General features: G+C 38.9%; 1 long non-coding RNA gene across 3 annotated transcripts; it reads left to right on the top strand.

The window, feature by feature from the left end:
- Positions 1-1,392: 1,392 nt before the first annotated feature.
- Positions 1,393-26,651, top strand: LOC120516599. 3 transcript variants are annotated; one of them, XR_005630868.1, is made up of 3 exons: positions 1,393-1,975; positions 25,852-26,143; positions 26,357-26,651. It is a non-coding gene; the product is annotated as an uncharacterized LOC120516599 (long non-coding RNA). The 3 variants fall into 3 exon arrangements; XR_005630866.1 differs by lacking the exon at positions 1,393-1,975 and adding an exon at positions 25,087-25,127 and having other exon boundaries at positions 26,357-26,650; XR_005630867.1 differs by lacking the exon at positions 1,393-1,975 and adding an exon at positions 25,389-25,479.
- The last annotated feature ends 336 nt before the right edge of the window (positions 26,652-26,987 follow it).

The following is a 26,987-nucleotide window of genomic DNA, read 5'->3' as shown; positions in this document are numbered from 1 at the left end:
GGCTGGGATTGGCTCCAGCAGACCCCCATGACCCTGTAGTTAGGATATAGCGGGTTGGATAATGGATGGATAAGTAAGTGTGAAAAGTAATACAGAGACAAACTGATTTTTTTAATTTGAAAAATGATTATTAGCAGTAGTATCTGCAACAGACTATGGCTCTATCCAAGGCTGGTTGTTTCCTTGCACCCAGTGCCACTGAGGTGATATCTGGCCACCTATGACCCTGAAAAGCAGCAGGTTTGGGAATGTACATATGTATGTACTGTCAAGCATGAGTTAGGAGACATCTTCAGGGCTCCAATAAGGTAGGCAGTTACCAGCGAGAGCAGAGAGGGTGCGCTGTTGGTAACCCTCATGCCAAGTGACCTCATTTCCACATCCATCAGTGAAGCAGCACCCCTTGTGGGTCAGCACTGTAAACACCAAGAGGCCACTGGAAGGGCCACTGTCCTAAGTCATTGACTTCATTCATTTTTCAGCCTGATGGGTGTCACTATGCAGGTTTCACAATGTCCATGTGTGTGTGCGGATTTCCTCTAATTTCTCAGATTTCTTGCCCGTTACAGTTAGTCATTTTCTAACCTGCATAATCCTGAAAAGGGTTGAGGGATCCTATCCCAGTCAGCATAGGGAGTAAAGCAGGAACAAACACTTGACAGTGCGCAAGTCTATCACAGGACAAACATACACACATAAACACACACACGTGGGGCAATTTACTATCACCAATCCACCATGTCTTTGGACTGGGGAGGAAACCCATGCAGACACAGGAAGAACATGCAAACTCCATGCAGGTAGGACCCGGGACGCGAACCCTAGTCTCCTTATTGCAAGGCAGCTGCCCTCCCACATTACAGAGTTGTACATATATTTTCAGCTAGTGACTCCATATTTTCCCAGTGTCTCACAGTGTATGCACGACTGGAATGGAATCCCACCAGTTTGATTTTGATCTGGTGGATTACAGTTCAACTACCTTTCAACATGTTTTGGGTTAGTGGGTCAAAAAGATGTATTCACATCCACTTCTAACCAGTATAGTCACCACAAATATCACTACTACTGCTATTAATAATAATAATAGTAGTAATAATGCTTTGATGGGCTAGCATGCTGTCCATGTATTATTCCTGCCTTATGCCCTATGTTTCCTGGGATTAGACTCCAACTCCCTCATGACCCTTCTCAGAATAAACTGGGTAAAGAAGATGGATGGATGGATGGAAGGATGGACGGATGGATAATACTTTGATTTACTGGTGCGGCGTTCAGATGTTTCTCCATAATGATTGCTTGAATAGGCTTCAGCTGCCCCGTGACCCTGCTCTGGACAGACAGGTTAAAAAGATAGATGATGATAATATTATTATTATTAATAATAATAATAGTGTTTTAATCTGGTTTATCTGCACATAATATATGAATCTCAGGCGTGTAGACAATTTCTGTTTAGCGAAAGTAAAGTACACTCGTGACGCGCCACAGCAGAAAGCCGGAAACCCTCAGCGCCTGGAAGTCAGCGATGTCGCTTGACCGTCACTAATCTCGTCTCCAAAGTTCAGGTCCTTGAGCTGAATCAGATATTCTTCACTTTGAACCATCGGTGTGGAGATATCTTCAAGTGGAAACCGTTCCTGTTAATCGCTCCGCGCGGCGCCCACGGCAGGTTGCAGCCTCTATGATTTGTAACGTTTAAACAGTCCATAATCTGTGCAAGCCGCTGAGAAATGCAAGGTGTCACTGCAGCAAGGCTGATGTAACAATGACAGGGGCGCAATATGTTCACAAGTCCCCTTCGGGTCCCAGGGAAAGTGGCTGCAGCCTGCCCCTCTCATACATTTGGATTAACGTGACATCAGCACCAGCTGTCGGCAAGATGATTTACGACTTTAGGGACCTGGTGAATGTGCTCGCCGGTATAAACCCATTTACTTATCACGCCTTTATCGCTGTCCTATCACACGAGAAGGTAAGGTGCAGTTGTTGTCCTTTACAAACGTTGATTCCATTTTGGCAATGCGTTCGTTTTGTGCAGAGAAACATTTTTCCGCCCTATGCAGTCGGGAAGGCCTGGGTTTCAGCTCTGTCCTGAGATTCACACGCTTGCACACTTAACGTTCCTCCGTCTCAAAGCCACGAACTTTGCTGAGCCGCCGAGTAAAAATAAGCCCACCTTTCACGCTTGCTGTTAATTAGTCTGCAATGATCGAAGTGGAACTGAATTGCTTTCACTCCTGGTAGTTTCACGGCTACCATGACGTTTTTAAGTGTATTCGTATGGTTAGGAATTTGGATTATTGACAACTCCAAATTAGCATTGAGGTAAAGAGCTTGTGTGCGCCTGCTACTGGCTGGTGTTCGTCCGGGGCAGGCGCCTGCTTTGCTACTAATGCGGCACCAGTAGGCTCCAGCCGCCGTGATCCTGAATTGAACAAAGTGAGCTTGAAAATTAATGAATGTACGTCCTTAAATCGATTGAAACGCAAGTCTGCGACCGAATGGAAAAAGACGAAATGGTAATAACAACGATGTATCTGTCTGCTGGATCTGCTTAATTTGATTTCAGGGTCGAACGTAACATAATAATATTCCGCAAAATAACCCACGCTAAACGAAAAACTCGCGAAAGTACACCGAATATACGAGAAGGGTTTCCAGTAAAGAAGCTACTGTTAATTAAGTAATAAGGATTTTATTAAATAGATAGATTAAATACATGCCAAATTAAATTGTAGAAAATATTTTTGATTAATCCGTACAATCATAAAAGTGTCAAAAGTTAATACTGCAAAGTATATTTGCTTGATTCACCTCAACTCTAACTTTCAACAGTTAATGTTGCAACATTATTAAATGTAAAGTAATTCACATTCATTTGGCATTGGAATTTTTTTAATGTGCAATTATCTTCATTCTTCTCTTCTTCTCCATTGGACTCACATTTTATGTACGAACATTATTTAATTGTCTCAGTGAACACTAAGATATTAACAAATAAGGTTTTAGATTTTGCAATGTAACAAAAAAATCTAAACTTTTGTTTTCAATTTTTTTTTTTGGTTCTGCCAAAACGTACAATGCGGAGTGCCACTTGTGCTATAAATTATTCATGTGCCAGACGTTACAAACAGTAAGTAACAGGAATAAGGGAGGTCACCAGAGGATTTAATATGATAATGCTTAAAAATAATTCACAAAGATGTTCTGAAATATTCTAGTTTAAAATTATTATTTGATCTAATATACACATTAAACCCTAGAAGAATAATGAAATAGTCTCCTATTTTTACTATAAATGCTTTCACAATACATTATTAATGATTTTTGTTTAGATTTAAGCGCATTTAATCCAAATCTCACTCTAACACTGTGTCAAGAACTTCCATACTTGAATGCTATTGAGCTTTAAAATTTTAGAACACATTAATGTTATAGAATATATATAAATATATATGTGTGTGTATTTGCACGTGTATACACACAAATACAACCACGTTCACACACACACACACATATGTATTATTGGGGCTCATCAGGTGTACACACTTTGTATTCCCTTGGAGACTGAACCTCTATGATGTGTTTCTCACAACTGAGAGGACGTGGCAGATGTTTGCCAACTGGCTGAGCAGCCACAATCATCACCTGGTAGGTAACCACCCAAATAATTAGATTGCGATTCAGAACTAAGAATATGTATATAGTGGCCGGGAGCGGAAATGACATTATATAGTGCTTTTAATATCTATCTATCTATCTATCTATCTATCTATCTATCTATCTATCTATCTATCTATCTATCTATCTATCTATCTATCTATTATATAGTGCCTATTTACATCTATCTATCTATCTATCTATCTATCTATCTATCTATCTATCTATCTATCTATTATATAGTGCCTTTCACATCTATCTATTTATTATATAGTGCCTTTTACATCTATCTATTTATCTATCTATTATATAGTGCCTTTCATATCTATCTATCTATCTATCTATCTATCTATCTATCTATCTATCTATCTATCTATCTATCTATTATATAGTGCCTTTCATCTATCTATCTATCTATCTATCTATCTATCTATCTATCTATCTATCTATCTATCTATCTATCTATCTATCTATCTAAGAAGTGAACTTTCACATATTTTACCCAGATGACAGCGTTGCACTGTGTGTGTTTTCTAAGTTACCAGTCAATATGGCCAGTGCAGAGCTGCTGATTATTTTAATAAATTGAATAAAAGTGCTTACACTGACTGATGTACTAAGACTGAACAGTCTTGCAGTTCTGTCCATTGATTGGGTGCTTGGGCATTTACTGAATTTTGCTGTTGTCATTACCAGAGGTCTTTGTAGAAATTGCAGGAGTGAGTAGGTACCTGCTATTTGCTATATTTGCTTTTTGTAATGTTTAAATGATATTTTGTTGTATATTTTTTGCAATGCAACAAAATATGCACTGATAATCTAATGTGTGTGGGCTTGAAATGATACAAAATACACATTGATTTAGATGAACCCTTTAGGGTGTTACCTTCTGGGGGGCTGTGATCTAGCCAGCCACTTTCGATTTACGTGAACAATGTGTGCTGTGCTCTACATGCTCCTTGTGCCCTTGAGAATGTGCGTCTTCTGCATTGCCGGATTTGAAGGGTTAGTTCAGTGTAACACAACCCCCCAATGAATCCAGCTCACACCTCCATTGAAGTGGCACCAAGAGGAGAGTTTCACAATGAAAAGGAAAAAGCCATCAAGCACTCAATAACACAAATAAATAAATAAATAAATAAATAAGAGGACAGGTGAACTGAACACTAAGGTACAAACATTCTGTCATGGTGTAAAGTGCGCTTGTTTCATCATCACATCACAACGGCCTCACTATCACTATTAGCACAAATGTAAGTCAAATAAGCTGAACACGCTAGACAGCAGATGTGTAAAGTGAACCTGCAGCCTGTTAACTACCTGCTTGTATCAGTGACCAGTATTTCTTTTTCTTCACGGTCCTATCTAGGCATCAAAGACCTCATCAAGTTCTCTAGTGGTTAGAAAGGTTTTAAAGAAAAGATCGCACATTCAGCTTGAAGTTAGTGTGATGTTGTACTAATTATCTAATTAATCCTGCTAAGCGGGTCTCCATGGCCGTATTAAGTCAGCAGGGTGTATGCCCCAGGGTTTGCTTGTTTATATTCCTGATCAGTTAGTAGCAGCAATCAGTGACAGGGGTCTGTAATATTATAATAAAGGGTAAAAAGGCCATCGAGTCAGGTGTAATTTATAGCCCTGTCATTTTTGTCATTTCAGATGCACTTTTTCAATATCAACAAGCACATCTTCCTCCAATAAACCTTTCTCTAAAGACGTTGTTGCAAATCCACATTAGAAAGTATCTGTGAAATGCATATTGATTTATTGAAAAAGAAAGTTCTTCTTTTGCTCTATTTTAACTTGACACACTGGACTGTTTGATCTAGAAAAGCCACTCAAAGCTTCCCCCTTGGAGAGAATAGCCATCTTCCCTTTTGTTTGCTCTTCCAATATGACCACAGTCCTCCTAGTCATGGGCGCACCATGGGTTCTCATCTGTCAAAAGAAGGCAGCGCTTGTACCTGCCTAGATAAGCCAAAGATGCAACCCATGCCTGCTGAGACCTCTCCATCTCTTGTGCCTCTCCAGGCATCTGCTGACCTAAAAAAATCCCATGGATTCAATGTTTTGAAGCCGAGTGTCAAACGCAGGGTTAAAAAAAAATTATTAATTTGCTTTGATTGTCTGTTACTTTTTGTTTGGCCGGCCAGGGTCAAGATGACCCCTGGCATCAAGGCAAAGGTCAGCCCAAGGGATCACAGAGGAGATACAGGAAGGATTCGTTTTCAGCCAATGGCTTCTTTTGTACTTTTCTTCTGTGCCTTACAAAACCGGCACCTGTGAGGAAACAGAATGGCATCAAAGGAATCTGAACCTGTAGGCCATCAGAGAGCATCATAGAATCAAAAGCTCGGGGTTAAAGCACCTCAGAGTGTGACTTTAAATATAATAATTCTGGATAAAATAGTGATTTACACAATAATAGTTACTACTTTTGTTTCTGAATGAAACATCCGTCCATCCATTATCCAACCCGCTATATCCTAACTACAGGGTCAAGGGGGTCTGCTGAAGCCAAACCCAGCCAACACAGTGCGCAAAGCAGGAAACAAACCCCAAGCAGGGCGCCAGCTCACCGCAGGGCACACACCAAGAACACACTAGGGACAATTTAGAATCGGCAATGCACCTAACCTGCATGTCTTTGGATGGGGAGAACATGAAAACTCCACGCAGGGAGGACACAGGAAGCGAACCCGGGTCTCCTAACTGCAAGGTAGCAGTGCTACCCACTGCGCCACTGTGTCGCCCTTCTGACTTTAACAGGGAGATTCAAATAGAAGACATGGTACACCATTTTCTAACCAAAAGAGTACTTTTTTTGGGCAGATATAACATAACAAAGCATTCTTAACCCAATTCAAAGATATGGGGAACTACAGCTGGACAGTTCTGGATGCCAGCCTATCAGTGGGCAGATTTACAAATACAATACACAATAGCCAGTTGGAATCACCAGCTCATTGTGAAATAAGGGAAGTTTATTTGGAAATCCTCAATTATAAGCAGCATATAGGATTTTTTTGCATCTTACATTTTTCTGTCACATAATAAAGCAAGTTCATTTCGTTAATTAGATAACTATTGTGCTTTGTACAGAAAAAACATGCACAAAATAAAAGCATTCTGTCCTTAGTTTGTTGAGTTTTCCTGCTGCTTTCAAGAAAAGTAATTTGAGTCTGGTGCTTGGGTAAAACCGATGTCACTTTACGTGTCATAAAATTGTAAGGTGTGTCAGATTTGATGGCAACTCTAGATGATCGAGCCATGTCAGTTTACACAACTGAAAATCTTGTCACAGTTAGCAATCCCATGCCTAGGGCCAGCACCATCTTGCCAGTTGTGCACACCACTTATAGTGTGCTGCCTGACAGAGCAAGTGCTGTATGAATGCTCAACATGTGGTATGTGACGCTCAAGGACTGTGTGAGCAACACTGGAGCACCACAAGGAACAGGCCTGTGTGCTTTACTCTTCACTCTGCACACCTCAGACTATCCAGTTGTGCTTGAAAGTTTGTGAATCCTTTAGAATTTTCTATATTTCTGTATAAATATGACCTAAAACATCATCAGATTTTCACTCAAGTCCTAAAAGTAGATAAAGATAAACCAGTTAAACAAATGAGACAAAAATATTATACTTGGTCATTTATTTATTAAGGAAAATGATCGAATATTACATATTTGTGAGTAGCAAAAGTATGTGAACCTTTGCTTTCAGTATCTGGTGTGACCCCCCCTTTGCAACAATAACTGCAACTAAATGTTTCCGGTAACTTTTGATCATTCCTGCACACTGGCTTGGAGGAAATTTAGCCCATTCCTCCATACAGAACAGCTTCAGCTCTGGGACGTTGGTGGGTTTCCTCACATTAACTGCTCGCTTCGGGTCCTTCCACAACATTTCGATTGGATTAAGGTCAGGACTTTGACTTGGCCATTCCAGAACATTAACTTTATTCTTCTTTAACCATACTATGGTAGAACGACTTGTGTGCTTAGGGTCGTTGTCTTGCTGCATGACCCACCATCTTGAGATTCAGTTCATGAACAGGTATCCTGACATTTTCCTTTAGAATTCTCTGATATAATTCAGAATTCATTGTTCCATCAATAAAGGCAAGCCGCCTTGGCCCAGATGCAGCAAAACAGGCCCAAACCATGATACTACCACCACCATGTTTCACAGATGGGATAAGGTTCTTATGCTGGAATGCAGTGTTTTCCTTTCTTCAAACATAACGCTTTTCATTTAAACCAAAAAGTTCTATTTTGGTCTCACCCGCCCACAAAACATTTTTCCAATAGCCTTCTGGTTTGTCCACGTGATCTTTAGCAAACTGCAGATGAGCAGCAATGTTTTTTTTGGGGAGCAGTGGCTTTCTCCTTGCAACCCTGCCATGCACACCATTGTTGTTCAGTGGTCTCCTGATGGTGGACTCATGAACATGAACATTAGCCAAAGTGAGAGAGGCCTTCAGGTGAATAGAAGCTACCCTGGGGTCCTTTGTGACCTCGCCGACTATTACACGCCTTGCTCTTGGAGTGATCTTTGTTGGTCAACAACTCTTGGGGAGGGTAACAATGGTCTTGAAATTCCTCACAATCTGTCTGACTGTGGATTGGTGGAATTCAAACTCTTCAGAGATGGTTTTGTAACCTTTTCTAGCCTGATGAGCATCAACAACTCTTTTTCTGAGGTCCTCAGAAATCTCCTTTGTTCATGACATGATACACTTCCACAAACATGTGTTGTGAAGAGCAGACTGTGATAGATCCTGTTCTTTAAATAACACAGGGTGCCCACTCACACCTGATTGTCATCCCGTTGATTGAAAACACCTGACTCGAATTTCACCTTCAAACTAACTGCTAATCCTAGAGGTTCACATACTTTTGCCACTCACAAATGTGTAATATTTTTATTATTAGTATAATATTTTTGTCTCATTTGTTTAACTGGTTTCTCTTTATCTACTTTTAGGACTTGAGTGAAAATCTGATGATGTTTTAGGTCATATTTATACAGAAATATAGAAAATTCTAAAGGGTTCACAAACTTTCAAGCACAACTGTAAATGTAATATCAGGTCAGGTCACTTGCAGAAATTCTCAGATGATTCTGCACTTGTGGGACGTATTAATAAGATGGATAAGACAGAGGAGACGAGTCATCTGGAGGACTTTGTTTCTTGGTGAAAAGAGAATCGTCTGAATCTTAACATCAGCAAAACCAAGGAACTGGTGTTTGACTTTCTTAGCACCAACAAGCCTCTGTGTCCGATCACCATTCAAGATTTGGATGTAGAGGTAGCCCACTCCTATAAGTACTTGGGGGTCCACATCAATGGCAGGTTGGATTGGTCTCACAACAAAGAAGAGTTATATAAGAAAGGGCAGAGTGGGATCTTCTTCCTTAGTAGACTGTGTTTCTTTAATGTGAATAGCGAGATTCTTCACATCTTCTATAGCTCTTTGATGGCCAGTGCGATTTTCAACATTGTTGTGTACTGGGCTGGTAACATTACTTCAAGATTGGCCCTGAATCAACAGGCTAATTAACAGGTCAAGTTCAGTTATGGGTTATAATTCATGACCCTCTTGAGGTTGTGGTGAAGGAGGGAATTAAAACAAATCTGAGTTCCATTATAAACAATGCTGCATATCCTCTGTTTGACACGACAACAGTGGGGACTTTTAGCCAACAAATTATTCAGCACAACAGCAATGAACTTGTACAGCGCCTCACTGGGAGTGTGAGTGACAAGTCAGAAGTTTTCTTTCTTTTTTAATTTTCTTTTTTGTTTAGACCAAAGTGTCTATCTATCTATCTATTTAAGAGGTAAAGCGAGTTCAGCTGCCACCTCAACCCTTTTTTAATTTTTTTTCATTCTCTTTTGATACATAAAACACAAGACATTAGACAGACAAACTTCTTTTCTGTTTTTGAGGTCCAAAACAGCCATGTTCCCCATTCCTCGTTGTTACATTCTATGTGTCATACTTCCAGATGAGCATTCATAAATTGTCAGCGATGTCACAAACTAGCTGAACTGAGTCACTGGGCCTGTCACATTACACAGCACCTTCACAGGAGCCTCCAGCTCACTAAGATTATGTAAATTAAGCCCATGGCTGAAAATCGATGGAAAAGTCATCAAATGCGACATGGCCTTAAAGGGCATCCACAGTTGTTGAGATGGATTCTAGTCCTATGCAACTATGAGTAAGACAGATTAGCATGAAAATGGATGAACAGACACTATTGGTTATATTGGCACAACAACTACTTCTACTACTAGTATAACTACTACTAATGATAATACTATTACTACTGTAGCCTTCAGACATTCACATTGTCATTACAGTTAGGGCTGCGGCTCCACTGATCCAACATCCTCCATTTCATTCTCATGCCTGGTGGTTATCCATGTGTATTTTGCACCTTCATGTTCTGTGAGTGTCGGTTTTCTGCAGCAACTCCAGCATTCTCCTACACCCTTAAAACTGTGTGTTATAGGTTAACTGCTGGTTCTAAATTGGCTCTGTGTGGGTGTGTGCTTGGTGGGCCTTGAGATGGACTGTTGTCCTGTCCATTGATGAGTCCTTCTTTGTGATTAATGTTGTTGGAATAGTTTAAAGTCTCGATGACCTCATACTGGACTAATTGTTTTGGGGACTGTTTATATGTGTGGCTACCATTAAGACGTTTTCAACCTCTAAGGCACTGATCATGCAGAATGCAAATGAAAAGTATTGAAAGATATTGCTTATCTGATGTTTTCATGAGATGCCCCAACAACCAATTTTTAAAAAACTTTCTGACATATTGGGGTTGATAATTGCACTAATATTACAATACTATGCTTCAAACCCTAATGAATCCCAATTGATAAGTGGGCACATGGGGGATCGACTTAATATTAGGCAGACACACTTTGTAGCGGTTCAGTGCCACTAAGATTCACACCGTCAATGAGACAGTGATTTATTTATTTTTTTGGTGGAAATTCCAGGGAAGCACCCAGCCCTGACAAGCCCTCACAAGCAGAGACACAAAACTAATGAATGAATAAATAATATATTAAATGAAACCCAATACCCACAACAACAATCAGACAAACCTCCCCTTTCCCCTACAGCGACACAGTTGTAACATAACAATGAACCACAACAATAAACAATGTAGAAGAGAAATTTTTTTATATTAGCATAAATTAGCAAATTAACATAAAGAGCCATAAAAAGCAATTAAAAGCTTCTTAAACATTAGATTAAGCATAAATTTGAATGTTAAGCAAATAAGATAGGTTAAGCAAATAGTTACCTAAATAATTAGTCATATTGCATTATTTTTAAGGTTAAAGCAGAATTGCTAGTGTGAGAAAAGCAACAGAACAAGAACAAGCAATGATGTGCAGAAACCAGCTTAGGATAGGATGAGGAGAACACCTGTGTTCAAGGCTGGGAAGCTAAGGAACGATACCACAGAGAGAAAATGGCTCTGGTAGGCACGTAAGAAACCAGCTGTATTGGTGAATCAGCAAAAAGGCAACAAAAGGCTTTTGCTGTAAGCAAGGTGACAATGATGTAATGCATGAAAGAAACATTAGTAAATTCAGGCATTAGCAATAAATATAGAAGAATGTATTAGAAAATAACTTTAGCGTAGAAATTAAGGCAAGTCAGGACTGCCGCACAATGATTAAATAAAAGTACATACCATATTTCTTTTTTAGTTAAAAGTTTAGCTTTGAGCATCAGACAAACCAGCTTAAAAGTTCGAGAAAGAGGAAGTGATGAGAGGAAAGCCCATATAAGGAAGATGAATGCCTGTACCAGCCTTGGCCAGTGAAAGAAATAAGCAAAAACAGAAACTAGAAATGAACAATAGACAGTGAAATACCAGGGGCTCAGCTGCAGGGAGAAATTGGTCTGACAGGAGTAGAAGGGAATCAGAGGAAAACAGCAAATGAGCTAATTGAACGAGGTCAAAGTGATAAAAAATTGTTATATAAACTTCGATTGCTGAAATGTATGGTGCTCAGCTCAATTTGGCCGTATTGGGTTGAGTCTGTGTTGTTTTTTGTGTTGTTTTATTGCAATAAAGCTTTAAAACTCTGTCTATCTCGAGTCCTATTAGCCTTCATTCACAAGTAAAAAGCCTTCTGGTGACGAATTTTTCGCCACAACAACACTCACGACAACGTCCTTATACAGTCCAATACAGCAAAAGCAGATGAAATGTTTTGGTGTCAAGATGACAATCCCAAGAACAGCTTCCACAGAAAATGAGTGAAACGACACAACAGGTAGGCACGAGAAAGCCCGTTCATCCTAGCGGAAAATGATCCAAGGCACAATTGACTTTTCAGACAACACGTTGTACAGGATACACAATAACACCAATATCTCATTGCTCTGCCAGGCCCCCCTTTTCAACTTTCCTGCTGTACTCTTTCATTCCCAGCTGCCCCTGCTTCTGTTTCAGTCATGCTGTTTGAGTAATCCCCCTTGGGCTGCTGGGAAATGGAGTTCTTCCCACAGCAGCACTGCTACAACTGAATGACATGGCTGAAAAGTGTGTATTCATTAACAGCCAAAGGAGAATGATTTGAGGCAGCAACCTGAAAAAATACTACTTTATTGCTGTTAGCAGGAGAATTTCCTTCACAACTGATGGTGACTTCAAGCAGAAGTAAGAGGGAAACCAGCAGCAATTACCTAGCCACCTTAACTAGTGAAGAACAACAGTAGCATCCCAGGCTAAACAAAAAATCCTTATGTTATAATTTGAGAGCACTTCAAATAGCAAAAGATGTGATGGCTCGAAAGAGATCAATAAACCAGACTAGAACATTCCAGACGTAGGCCTCACTCCAGACAGTCTGACCCCAAAAATCATCTCTATACAAAGGGGTTTTGGCTTCAAATTTTCAAAATATAATGAAAAAGTGTCAAAATGTTTACAAATGCCACTTTAGGGAAAGCAGGAGAGGAATTGCATAACCTCTGACTAGATGTGGCAAGTCCAAAAACCAATATCTTTGTAAATGAAATAGTTACTAATGGAGGCAACCCAAGGCAAACCATTTCAGCAGCCCATAAGCCAATAGTAAGGTCCACTAACAGATATTCAATTCTAAGGGAACAGCATATATAACTAAACAAAAATAAACATAATACACACATAATTAATAAGAACAATGATATTCAAAACATAACAAGTAAGAGGACCACAAACATTACCAATAATAAAAGATGCAAAATTGTATTTAACAAAAAACAAAAATATTAAATGAAAGAAAACTTTGCTTGAGCCAAGAACAAAACCCTGGTCCTCTTATTGTTTTGAGCATTTTGAGGACTTGAATGTGTATGTGTGTAAATACTGTAAGTGTGTGTGTGTGTGTGTGTGCATACCAACTTCAATACACCAACATTTAAAGTAGGAATACATTCTTTAATTCTATACATGCTGAATGTTTTTATTCAATTTAAATTACTTGATGATTAAAATGGAACAATATTGATACACTAATATGAGACAAAGAATTGATAGAGGAGAATAACTGAAGAGGAAATCTTGTTATTTAATTAAAAAATTACTTTATTTGAACCTGGGACTGTGTTCGGAGTAATTGTGCCAAGGTTTTGGGGCAATTAGATGTGAATGAAATATAGGCCCCCTGCCAAACAGACAATCAGGAATCCTGCCAACTACACCAGTTGGATTACTGTTTTTTGAAATATTTTTGTCTGTTATTTTGAGCTTTTTTGTTTTGTGTTTTTTTATATTCTTGGATTTTTTTATTTGGATTTTTTGATCTTTTTGAATTATTAATTAATGTTTAGCTTCTTTGGAGTTTTCTTTCCATTTGAAATTTCTGATTCGTTTTTGTTTTTTTGCCTTTTTATGTTTTAGAATTTTGATTTATTTTTGCTTCTTGTATTTTGTAATTTTGCATTTTGAATATTTACCTATTTGGGTTGATTAATACAGTTTTCTAATACATTAAATTCTGTTGTGCAGCCAGGGTATTTCGTGGTTATTCCTCTGTATGAGTAACTAAATTATAATATTTAGTTTTTGTGAACTGTTAAATCACTTTTTTCCTCACACTTTTGTTATGGTCATCATTAACGTGATGATGCTGTTAATCTGATTACTTTACACTAGTTATGTTGCTTCTCTTACCTTCCTATAACACAGTGTAACCCTGAATCTATCACTGCTTTACACTTTTATTACTCATTTCAGGCATATGCAGTTAGCTTTTGCTATGTAGGTTAGCTTGTGGATGGAAAATATCTGTTCAGTAGCCCAGTCACTGCATTCTGACTCTGGAATCAGAACCTTGTTTCACTGAATGTGTTAGAGACAGGATGACAACCGTCACACTGATATTTCATTTTGTCTTATTTCTCTTTCTTTTAGACTTGCTTGCTTGTCAGTAGTTCAACCATCATTATTTGGCACTGTTTTTCTCCACTATCCTAAAAATTGACACAAATGTTTCTACACATGTTTGCATGGACCACTAAAGGCATCTGTAGTAGCGGAGCTATGAGGGGTGTTTGTGGGGGGCTTTACTAGGATTGCTGCAGGAGTCAATTTACAGAGGACTACTCCAGTAATGATATTCGGTAATATAAAGATTATTCAAAGATAATTAATTCAAATTGAATTTAAAGCCGTTACAAATCACAATTCTATATTGGCATCACTTCCTAAAATGAAAACAGCTTGCCCGTAAAATGTATTTGCATTAATGTCCACCAACAAAAAAAAACAATCAAATTTACAAACTTCTTTACTCGGTCAAACATCCCATTCCCAGTCATTCTCTTTCTACCTTCCTCTGAACAAGAGCAAATCATCATGTGTTATATAAAATAAAATAATGTGCTTTGTTCTGTTTCATCTAGGTTTTTGTAGGATTTGCTTTGTTTTCCAATCATTCACAATTCTTCTTATCGTTTGTGCACATGATTGGTATCATAACCTTGGCAACAATAAGCAGGTGGACAATGGCTTTGTTTTTTTTGTTTTTTTGAACACCAGGCTTTGGTTTGACAAAAAAAATGTAGTGTCATCATTCATTCAGAGTTATTGTCACATGTATACGGTACAATAAAATTCCTATTTGCACACTTAATCAACACTCACCATGTTGTCACTGGTTTTGTTTGTTGTGCAGATCTCATTTTACATGTTTTGTAAAATATAACATCACAAAATACAATAGGTTGTGATGTTCCAAACTGACAAGTTTCCCTCCATATACAGTTTAATAAAACTGAGGCCAAATATCCTTTCTCACCCAGAACACCGCAGCAGTGGTATCCGTATTTACACTTTGTGTACAGCACGCTGTCAGGCTGTCTTCCCATCAGCCTCTTTGCAATTCTTTTGCAATGCCAATGCCAAAAGTAAAAAATAAAGGATGGGAAAGCTTTTATATATAATAAAATTATTCTCCACAGGTCAATAGTGTGAATCTCGCTGGCTGTGTTTCACACACCTTTTTCATTTTTTGAAAGCAAAATGAATTCAATGTCATTTGCTTATCACTTATTATCGGCTAAATGTAGCCCCCCAACTTCAAGGTCTATGCATGTTTGTCATGTGTTCAGATTCTTACAGTCAAATCCTTCCCGTCAAAATGGACCCTTATTTCTGACCCAAGTCACCTGCTACAGTGCATGGCTGGAACTGGTTCAGCGTTGCTTTGGGACTCTTTAATCCCACTGGACCGCTGCACTGATATTAGCCTTATGCTTACTCAGCTGAGGAGCTTTCATTGATTCAGGGATTTTTTTTTTCTTTTTGGCCTTGTCTTCTATTTGCTTTTATTCATTTGAGAAATGGGCTTGGGAAAGGTGAAAAGTTTTCTTACCCACTTGCAAGAACCGACAAAACAATGGCAGCAGAAAGAAGAGAACCCCAGGACCGGGAATTCATACAAAAGGATGTATGCTTCTATTTAATCTTTGCTAGTTTGTCAACACAATAAAAAAAAAAATCATATGAAAAAAGAAGAAAAATATACGTAACTTTCTCCTATTTGAGTCAAATATGGAGAAAAGAAAAATATTCAGGTCTGAACAGGGTTTTAACACATAGTATCTGTGCAAAACAGTATAAATTGAAATATCTCAACTAAGACTACTTAATTTTATGTACCATAAATTAAAAATACCAACTGAGATTTCTTTTTAAATTATAAATCAAACTATTTTGAAAATCTGTTGTGCTTTGTATTTAGCTTACCATTTAGCAGAGATCAGTTTGAAGGTGATTGCAGTCTGAAAAATAATAAATAAATACTTTTCCAAATGCTTTTAGTAAGAAAAAGTGCCTTTGAAGAAGTAAAGAATGCTATTCCTGTTTTAATGTATATGAAAAATTGCTTTGATAAAATTAAAATGTTTCATCTTTTTAAAAAAACACATTTTGATGTTAAGAAAGCCTTTTCGACTAGATTTCTTAAAAAAATTGGGTTTTTTTTTGCAGCATCAAAAGCAACATAAAGTACACTCACAGAAATCAGTAAATAATATGTTTTTAACAATCTTCCTAATCAAATGTTTGATTTTCACTTCAATAAAATCTTCTGCTTTCATAAAGTTTTTTTTTTCATTTGAGTAGTTTACTGCTGTAATTGATATACAGTATAGGCTGATTTAAAAGTTTAAAAGCTGCATTAAAGAAATGACAATTAACATTTTGTGTAGCTCCAGAACAATCTCTCAAAACAAAAACTAAATAAAATGTAGTACCTTGAGCAGATGTATTTCAGCCCAGCTATTTTGCTAAAAGTATTCTGATAAAAATCTTCGTCCTTACACACAACATGCTTTATGGCAGGCTATTTCTTAATTATAGATCAACTGAATGTGTAAGCTTGTGCTGTAAAAATCCTGGGGTCCTAGAAACTATTGAAACTGTCCGAAAAAAAATTGAAATGTAGAAACGTCAGGTAATTGAAAGGAGCTATTCTGGACATCTCTCTCCTAGGAGGTTTCATTTTGCCGACGTGCTCACCTCACTTATGTATTAGCGGCTAAGTGACTTTGTCTTTCTTCGGAGGTTTTGTTTTGCCGATGTGCTCGCCTCGCTTGTACATTAGCAGCTAAGCGAGTTTCTGTTTCCTCGGAGGAGTAGCCCTTACCCCGACTCCACCTCTCACTTCCAGGCTGGACAGACACACACACTTCCACAGGTAGACATTTACTGTATATATAAGAAGTGCACTGCAGAAGTAGCCATAGTAAATCATAGTACACAAAAACACACACACATATATAGTAATGAGAAGAGAAACCCACCGATAGCGTGTTGGGGGTCATGTTTGATAGCCCTTTTTAGTGACTACATGACAAAGGAGACTTAATAATAATAAAAACAATGATAACAAATTACAAATAACAAAAATACAAAGTTCCATTGGATCATGGGAATAATCATTCACTCAAGGTAGGTCCATCTCTAGTGAAGGTCTGACTCTATAATGATGATCTTCTGGTCAGTTGTCTCTTGTTGTCCCTCGTACCAAGTGTAAAACCAAGGGGGAAAGGGCTTTTGCAGCTGCTGCCCCTCACTTGTGGAACTCTTTACCTCATCACATAAAGGCGTCGTCTAAAATTGAACTGTTCGAAACAAGATTAAAGACTCATTTCTATTCACTTGCATCCCGTGACCTTCACTAATACTGATGGTTTCCTCTTTGTCATTATACGAGGTGTGGCAGAAAAGTAATGAGACTGGCAACACTGCAAGCCATCTGGCAACGCTGCGCTGTTGTCCTTGATAGAGCACGTGTATCAGTACCCTCCCATAGCTCAGTGCGAGTTTCAACTCCTTCCGTTAACTACGTGATTTTTGTGACTGCTATTAGAGAAGTTGTGTTTTTGGTTGTGCGTCATGCAAAATGGAACAGCGGAATTTGGAGCAACGTTGTGCCATTAAACGGCAAGTGTGACGTTTGAAAAGTTAAAACAGGCCTATGGGGAACATTTCTTTATTCCGAGCTCAAGTTTTTCGCTGGCACAAATCATTTTTGGAAGGCAGAAAACACGTTGAAGATGAACACCGTTCAGGGAGGACTTCAACTTCGAAAACCAATGAACACATCGAACGTGTGAACACTCTTGTGAGATCAGACCGTCGTTTAACATTAAGAATGTTGAGTGAACAATTAAATTTGAACAGATTTACCGTTCATCAAATTTTGACTGAACATTTGCACATGCGAAAGGTCTGTGCCAAAATGGTGCCGAAAAACTGCCCTCTCCATAACAGAATGTTTGACCTCAAAAGGCATTCCTGTGGTTCCCCAGCCCCCTTATTCACCTGACCTCAGTCCGTGTGACTTTTTCCTTTTTCCTAAACTGAAAAGTGTCCTCAAAGGACGTCATTTTGGGACTTTAGAAAACATCCAAAAGAGTGTAACGGACATGCTGAAGACCATACCGGTTGAAGACTTCCAGCGCTGCTACCAACAGTGGGAACAACGTCTCCATCGGTGTGTAGCTGCCCAAGGGAACTACTTTGAAGGGGATAACATTGATGTTTGAAAAAAATAAAAACTTTGGTAAATAAAAAATCAGTCTCATTACTTTTCTGCCACACCTAAAATTCATAAAATATATGAACATAAAATAAGATACATAATAAATAGAAATAATGTTATACATTATGTATCTTATTTTATGTTCATATATTTTATTTCTATTTATGTTTTTATGTTAATTGTTTTGTTTTTCTTTTATTCAATTATTGTAAAGCACTTTGGCCACAGCATTACAATGTTGTTTCAAATGTGCTATATAAATAAATTGACAGTGACATTGATGATTTCTGGTTTAGCGATTGTTTAAGGATCAGTGGAGGCAGAGAGGCGGGACTTCTGAAGCCAGACAGGAAGTGACATCAGAAGTCCTCTAAAGCATTCTCCTCCATTGTAAATTTAAAGAAGGAAAAGCAGTAAATGATTGTGTCACATCCCACGGCTTCCCAATCTTACATTCTGTGCAGAGCCTGTGAAATACTCCCTGAGAGCATAAATATATCACTTCAGCCAATATCTGTCCACTGCTGGATGAATGCCTTTCCCATAATATTCCACATATCATGGTCATCAGTCTCATCTACATCATGCCACTTATCTCAGCCTCTCATCTTCCTTTTGGATACTTTTTTGGAAATTCACTATAAAATGTCTGACAGTGGCACAGTGATGCAGTGGGTAGCGCTGCTGCCTTGCGGTTAGGAGACCCACTTCCCTGGTCCTCCCTGCGTGGAGTTTGCATGTTCTCTCCGTGTCTGCGTGGGTTTCCTCCAGGTGCTCCGGTTTCCTCCCACAGTCCAAAGACATGCAGGTTAGGTGCATTGGCGATCCTAAATTGTCCTTAGTGTGTGTGTGTGTGTGTGTGTGTGTGTGTGTGTGTGTGCCCTGCGGTGGGCTGGCGCCCTGCCCGGAGTTTGTTTCCAGCCTTGCACCCTGTGTTGGCTGGGATTGGCTCCTGCAGACCCCTGTGACCCTGTAGTTGGGATATAGCGGTTTGGTTAATGGATGGATGGAAATGTCTGACATCTCTCTTCAGTTTTTTCTTCTGCTTAAATTTTCAAATTGACAAAGTGTGTAGCATTGAGTCCATCATCCCTCATCCCAGTCTGCATGCATTTGTGTGAGTTTTTCCTCTGGCTAATCTGTTTTTTCACTGCCTACTTACTGTATGCCCACCAAAGTGTGTGTTAGGTTAGTTGACTCCAAATTGGCCCACTCGTAGTGTGGATGTGTGGTTGAGTGAGCCCTGAGATGGACTTTGTTGGTTACTTCTGTCCAGATTTGGTTCCTGCCTTGCCCCAGCAATTCTCAGATAGACTCTTGGATATCAGAGACAGTGTCACATTTAATTCCTTCCCCATATTTGTTCAGTTCAAACCCATAAAATGCTCCTCTGACAAAATACTGTACATTGTACTGTAATATATACAAATTGTATATATTTAATGTGTGCATTTAACATTTAAAAAGTAATATACAGATTATATATATATTGTGATGGACGGCCACTTTGTGACACTTCCTCCCCCAGGATGATAGATGGTAGTTTCCCTGCAACATAGTGGTGCCCCAGATTCCCACAGGGCATAATTGGATCTGGAGTTCGGCTTCACAGCTGGTACTGTGGGTACTGCCAGGAGATGCTGCAGGAAGACCAGGGGATTTTTACTTTCTGTATAGCCCAGAAGTACTCCCAAGTAATGGGGATGGAAGCCCCCAAGTATTACTGGGTTGAAGAAAACTCAACCCCTCCATCTGACCCACAAAAGCTAGCAAGTCACATGAGAGCAGGAATGGAAGTCAATGATTAAATAAAGGACTGTTGGGAACCCAGCGAGCAAGTCGGAGTCGGGAGGTGTAGGACAGAGCTTGCTGGGAGGTGTAGAGGAGAGATTAATTATTGTTATTGGCGCTTCTTGCCTGTTTATTAGTGGCTGTAATGTGTAAAGGGCTTCATTTAAAAGAAGATATTAAACAACTTTTTGCTGTTTAAACTTTGTCCTGCATCTGTCTGTTGGAAAAAAGGTGGGCAACAGTGCCACCTAGCATACCTAGTGTCCACTCATTGACAATATATATATATATATATATATATATATATATATATATATATATATATATATATATAAAGTGGAGATAGAACAAATACAAAACTTTGAGACACCCTTCTGGTGACCCCGTATAATTACAAGTTATAAGCATAAAATACCCAGCATAAGTTGCAGATGTGACCTCAAAACAGAACTAACTCTAAATGGCAGATCTTCACGGGTCCCAGGCAGGAAGGGGCAGGTCCAGGAAGGCAGACATTGAAAGTGACGTCAGTGGTGAAACAGCCATCAATGTTCTGTTCTGTAGAGGGAGGAAGAAAGAAGTTATTTGAACACAGCACCAGTCCCTGGTTTGGTGACATGATAACCATCACAAAAGCTTTTAAGCTGCCTCCTATGTGCAAGCGCATGACATGATAAATATATATACTGTATATATAAATATATATATATATGTGTTTGGGTGTGTGTGAGTGTGTTTATACATATTATGGCCAGGTGTTTGAATGATGAGGCGGCACGGTGGTGCAGAGGGTAGCACTGCTGCCTTGCAGTTAGAAGACCTGGGTTTGCTTCCCGGTCCTCCCTGCGTGGAGTTTGCATGTTTTCCCCGTGTCTGTGTGGGTTTCCTCCGGGTTCTCCGGTTTCCTCTCACAGTCCAAAGACATGCAGGTTAGGTGCATTGGCGATCCTAAATTGTCCCTAGTGTGTGTGTGTGCCCTGCGTTGGGGTGGTGCCCTGCCCGGGGTTTGTTTCCTGCCTTGCGCCCTGTGTTGGCTGGGATTGGCTCCAGCAGACCCCCGTGACCCTTTAGTTGGGATATAGCGGGACGGATAATGGATGGATGTTTGAATGAAAGGTGAAGGTACAGTGAGGAAACTTTGGGGTGCCAACCCCTTTTATTGTCTGGAGACAGCAAACATAAACTTAAACAATCAAAAATAGCGCTCATAGATGTGCGTCAGCAGGGATCTCAGAAATAAACAAGGGTTGCAGTTGCTCTAGCAGAGCTCCATCTAGCAGGTCGCACTGGCCAGTAGTGATGCCTCCTTCCAGGATGCTGAGGATTTTATGGCCGATGAACCAGAAGGGATGGAGTTAAATGCCTTCACCAGGTGTCTTCTTAGCAGTGTGGGAAAAGAAAGAGATGACAGCATTAGTGGTAGTGTTCCCTGTTGTCTCGGCCAGTTATTATATGCCTGAACTGAACCTGCAAGGAGGTCCTCAGAAACAGAAAATATTCAATTCTTTATATATTTAAAGTGTGCATTTAATAATAAAATATTAATATAGATATCATATATATACAATATATAATTTATAATACTGTATACAATATAGCTATCTACATAATATTAATATTTAATTTTATATATATTTAACATGTGCATTTAATATTTGAATATTAATATACATATATACAGTATGTACTGTTATATAAATACTGTATACAGTATGGTTATGTACTTAATACTAATATTTAATATATATTATATAATACTGTATACTATATAGCTATGTACTTAATATTTAAAATTGTGTATATTTCATGTGCGCATTTCTGTATGTACTGTTTAGGAAATAAGTAATCCTGGACAGGTAGGTAGGCCCTACATAGGTTTATATGTATTGTATGATAAATGTATGTATTAAAAAAGAACTTTAATAAAATTCTTACAATTTACTAATTGACTTCATTAAAAAAAACTTAGTGATACTATTATTATTATGAAGACAAATTCATGACTGATATAAAGCCGTTGTCCAAAGGGGTAAGTTCATTATTTGAAAATTATTTGTTTGAGAATGTTACATTTTTGTCACATAACTATTAACATATCTACTACCATTTATGATGTTCTTTTCTAGTTATATTATTACCTTGTCCAATGCTAAATCAGCAGTTAGAATTCAAATGCCACATCATTCTCTAAAATTTAAATTTGGAGCATGTCTATAATTTTTTTAAATGTGTTGTTCATATTACTTTTGTGTTTCAGGGTACCTATGTGGCATTATGCTGTGCTAAATAATAAATGTAATTTATTGTATTTTTACCATTCTAATACTAAAGTCAAAATAACGCAGTTTACAGTGCCATTACTCATTTATAGAATTGATGTTACTAATAAAAGATAAAGAATACTATAAACATGTACTGCTTTATAATACTCGTAATGAAGATAACATTCGGATATTTTTGATCCCCCCTTAGAAATAACAAATTCAGCTACACTAAAGACACTGAGTTTAGCCTCATCAGAGGCCGAAGTCCCTTTCCAAATTCTACTAAAAATGACAGGCACATTTTTGCATAGATTAAAATTGTTATTCTTTTCTTGAATAAATTCTCTATTGTCTCGATCGTGCAATGGGTATTCTAAAGATTCAGAGCTTTCACTGGTCATAAATCTAATGTTTCTTTATGATCCGATTGCAGTTCTTGCTCTATATCATGTCCTGGGCTGTCGACCCAGTCTCAAATGGTCAGCCTGAAATACATACACTGGCAGGTGGTCCTGCATTTAAGGGTTAAATATGGTTCACTCCAAGGTGCACCGATTGTCATTCATTGTGGAAAATAAGTTATGTTTCCTTATGTCTGTTTCTTTTTTCTTTCTTAAGCCAGACAGCCTATAATAGATGGCTGTCCAGTGACTGAACCTCTTGCATTAGCATTAAATTGTTTTCCTACATCTCAGCCAAGGCTTCTCTTTCTACTTCTGACTTTTTAATGGTCGACCAATAAAAAAATGTGTTTTGTTTTTCTTGTGAATCAAAAGCTCACTTCTTTTCATTTCATTTTCTACAATATCATTTGTTCTGCCGACACAATAAAGAATATAGTAAAATCATTTTCATGTCACTTTTCCCCCAAAACAGTGTGTATATTTCCTCAAAGTTAGTAAATATCATAATCTATGGATTTTAAATTTAAAAGGCCACGTTGGGAGCTTTTTTTTAAAAAAACAATTAAAATATAACATTGTCTGCTTTCTGCTATTTGAAAGATACAAACAGGAAACGTATTGTAGAAGAGGAAAGACATGGAGCACAGAAAAGCTGCTCGTTTCTTCAAAACTGTGTAAGTCAGCCCAGAATAACAGTCTACTGCCTTGATTCTCAGCCTTTTACACACCAGTTTTGTCTATTTTTGTTCAGCGATGACTCTTTATTAGCAGTAATTTTTATGTAAACTAGCCAAAGTTTTCCTGTGAATTGCATCAAAATCAGACTCAAACAATTCTGCACTAATTTGAAACCATACTAAACCCTCCTTTATATAATTTGTGAAGCACTCTTGTATCTCAAAGTAAGGGATTATTCCTTGTTTTTTGAAGCAATGTGTGGTTATCGTTAGTTACTGTATGTGCTGCCATCGTTTATAAGAGCAGAGCACAGGTCACAAATCACTTGACTAACAACGTGGTCACTGCTATAAACAATATGGGGGCCACATGTAAAATATGGGACTAAATGGTGCCTCCCCCCCAAACAAAATGGCAGCACTATATCACAAAATTGATACAGAACTAACAATAATAATACTTCAGGTCAGGTCAGGTCAGAGTTGGGGAGCATACACTGGTACAGCACATTGTTGCATTCACCACATGATGAAACAGCTCTGGATCCTGGTTGGAAACCCCCAGGCAGTCACGTGGTCCAGTCCCACCCTCCAGAAATGACCCTTGTAAAAAGGTGCTATATAAGCACCCGACCCGATACAGATTCACACTGGAGGCACGTATAAAATAAAAAGACTTTTATTTTTCTTCACCTAGGAGCAAAAACACACCCCTGATGAACCCCAGAATCAACTGCAAAGAGCGTAGTGGTTCTGCCTCCACTCTGCACAGCACTCACAGAGCCCATGTATAGGCCAGCCATGATATCTAGCAACCTTTAGGGAATCCCACAAACTCTCTGGATGTCCCACAGGGCAGCTTGATCACCTGAGTCAAACGCTTTATGAAAATAGACAAAGGCTGCAAAGAAACTCTGCCATATTGACTACATGAGAACCCTCAGTGCCAGGATGTGGTCGATGGTAGACTTCTTAGGTGTAAAACCAGACTGATCCGGTCACTGGTAGGTGAGCAAGTGATCATGGATCCTATTCAGGATGACCCTAGCAAGGACCTTACCTGGCATCGAGAGCAGTGTTATCCCCCTGTAGTTGCTGAAATCCAGGCGATCATCCTTCCCTTTCCAGATGGGGACATCAAGTCCCATTTTCCAGTCATTTGGGATGACGCCCATCTCCCAAATAGAAGCAAAGATTGCTTGCAATGCCAGGAGGACAGCCTTACCACCTGCCTGGAGAAGTTCATCCCAGATACCACACAACCCTGCAGCCTTCCCTACCCTCAGCTGGTTCACCATCTCTGCAATCTCCTGAGACTGGGTGGTTCACAGCTAATTGGGGGATCATCTTCAAAAACTGTGGACCCAGAGATATCCAGTGTCCTAGCCGGAGGATCAGCTTTAAAGAGCTGCTCAAAGTAGCCAGCCGAGTGGGTCACAACTGTAGTGTCATCGGTAAGGACTGTCCCTCAGTCGCCCTGACTGCGACTCTCTGAGAATCAGAATAGAATGTGTGTAATACTTCGATTCCTCTGTAAGCAGGACGTGGGTCACTAGACCATAGGTGGTGTGTCACTTGCTCAGAGATTCCTCTAACAAACACCTCTTTATCTGCCCTCAGAGCCCTCACAGCCGTTCCTCTCAGTTCCCGGTACAGACCAGAGTTGCCATTGAGCCGTGCACTGCAACTCCTCTCAATGACATCCAGGGTGCCCTGCAAGATGAAAGACCTCCTTCTGGGAACACTGGTAACACCAACATCCAAAATTATAAAAATGAATTTAGGAACATAATTCAAAAGCAATACAAGACTAATCTCTGTAAATATTAATAATTTGTGTAATGGGAGGTGGCAATTTATTGATTTTTCTGCTGGTGTAATGAAGGTTAAATATCATTCTATTTATGTTCATCCAGTATGTAGAGTGTTTTAAATTTTTTTATTGAATTGTAAGGGCTAATTAAAATCCAGGGATATCTTTCTTTAAGTTTCCTTTTTTATTTTAGTGGGGAAAAGTGTCATTGCAGAACTGAGACTGGTGGTTAGCATCAATACCCCTGCCACATTTGCTGGGTCTTTCCAAAGGAATGGAAAAACGGGTGAGATTGGGTGTGCTCTCGGTTATGTAATGGCCTCTGCAAGGTTTAGGGCTTCTCTTTTGGTTTCTTGTAGCATTTCATTTGTTAACTTAATTATAATTATTGTTTATATATTTAAATATAAATATTGCAGTCACAAGGAGGGTTGCAGAGAGCCCCAAACCACAGACACAGCAATACAGCCCATAGTATATAAATAAAATAAAGGGTTTTGATTCCTCAAACCACCTTTTAATGAACACCTCTTCCAACAATTAGCCACAATTATACAATAAATCAATACAATAAATCATCAACTCTTCTTCCTTCTCTCCTCTGCTGAGTGTTGCCTGCTGCCTCCCAACTCTGACTGCTCCATTCTGTCTCCTCTAGGAAGCACTTCCAAGCCATAGAGAAAGTAGGGTGGTCCTCCCTCAACAGTGCCCTCTATTAATCCCAAGGGACCCCTACAGCACTTCCAGACTCCATCTCCCTAGCACCCTTGTGGGTGTCCTGACTGGATGTTCATACAAGGACCACTGCCACCTAGAGCACTGGAGATGGAACCACTCCCAACTTCTGGCTTCCACAGGTCCATCCATTATTTTACACCAGCTAGGCACAAAGTTATTTTTTCATCCAGCTGGCCAATCCATCCATCGTTCTTCTTAGGTCATCAATCCAGGTAATAAACCATGCTTCTCCCTGGACATAATGCTCATTCTTATGCCACAATATATTTTATGCTTCAGGGTGCTGAGACCCTTTTTCATACGTTATGTTACATTTTGTCAAACACGTGTGCATGAGAGGCAGCTAAAAGGACCAAAAGAACGTAATTCCATTTCAGGCCAGGGGGTGGCGGGATGCAGTAAACCTTTCTCTTTTATCTCTGCAGACCAGACATGGGAAACTCTTCCTGATTCTGATGACGTAACTTCCCATTCAAGCCCCAAGAATGTTACTTCTGGTTCTGAGCCCAAGAACATCACTTCCTGTCCCTGGTCCAGATGATATCACTTCCGATGGCCAGCCATAAAAGAAACCCAACCATCTCAGTTCTGTTGTGGACTCAATCTGTACAGTTCTCTGCAACCAAAACCTCATTTTTGCAGCCTGAATCAAGAATACAGGTGGCTACCCCAAACCTCTTTTGGTGTCATGGTCTATTTATTTCACAAGGTATTTTGTTTAAAAAAAATTATATGTTTCTTTACAATTATGTTTCTGTTCTGTGGAGGCTGCTGTAAGGGTTTCCAAGTGCTATAACACTCCGGCCTCAATTAGACAATCTGGAAAACATCACTGATTCACATAAATGACAACTGGTGTTGATACATGTATTATTAAAGAGATTTGGGAATTTAAGTGAATAGTAAAACATATATTACCAAGCACGCCACACACTGGAAAGATAATAAAATGAACAAAATAATACAATTAAAAAACAATAATGTATTGAAGAACAAAATTCAATATTCTTGCCCAATTATTTGCACAAAATGATGTTCACCCTTTTTTTTCCCGAT

Source organism: Polypterus senegalus, chromosome 16 (genome assembly GCF_016835505.1).
Source record: "Polypterus senegalus isolate Bchr_013 chromosome 16, ASM1683550v1, whole genome shotgun sequence".
NCBI lineage: Eukaryota > Metazoa > Chordata > Cladistia > Polypteriformes > Polypteridae > Polypterus > Polypterus senegalus.
The sequence above is the reverse complement of the archived record's forward strand: the minus strand, read 5'-3'. Positions and strand labels throughout refer to the sequence as shown.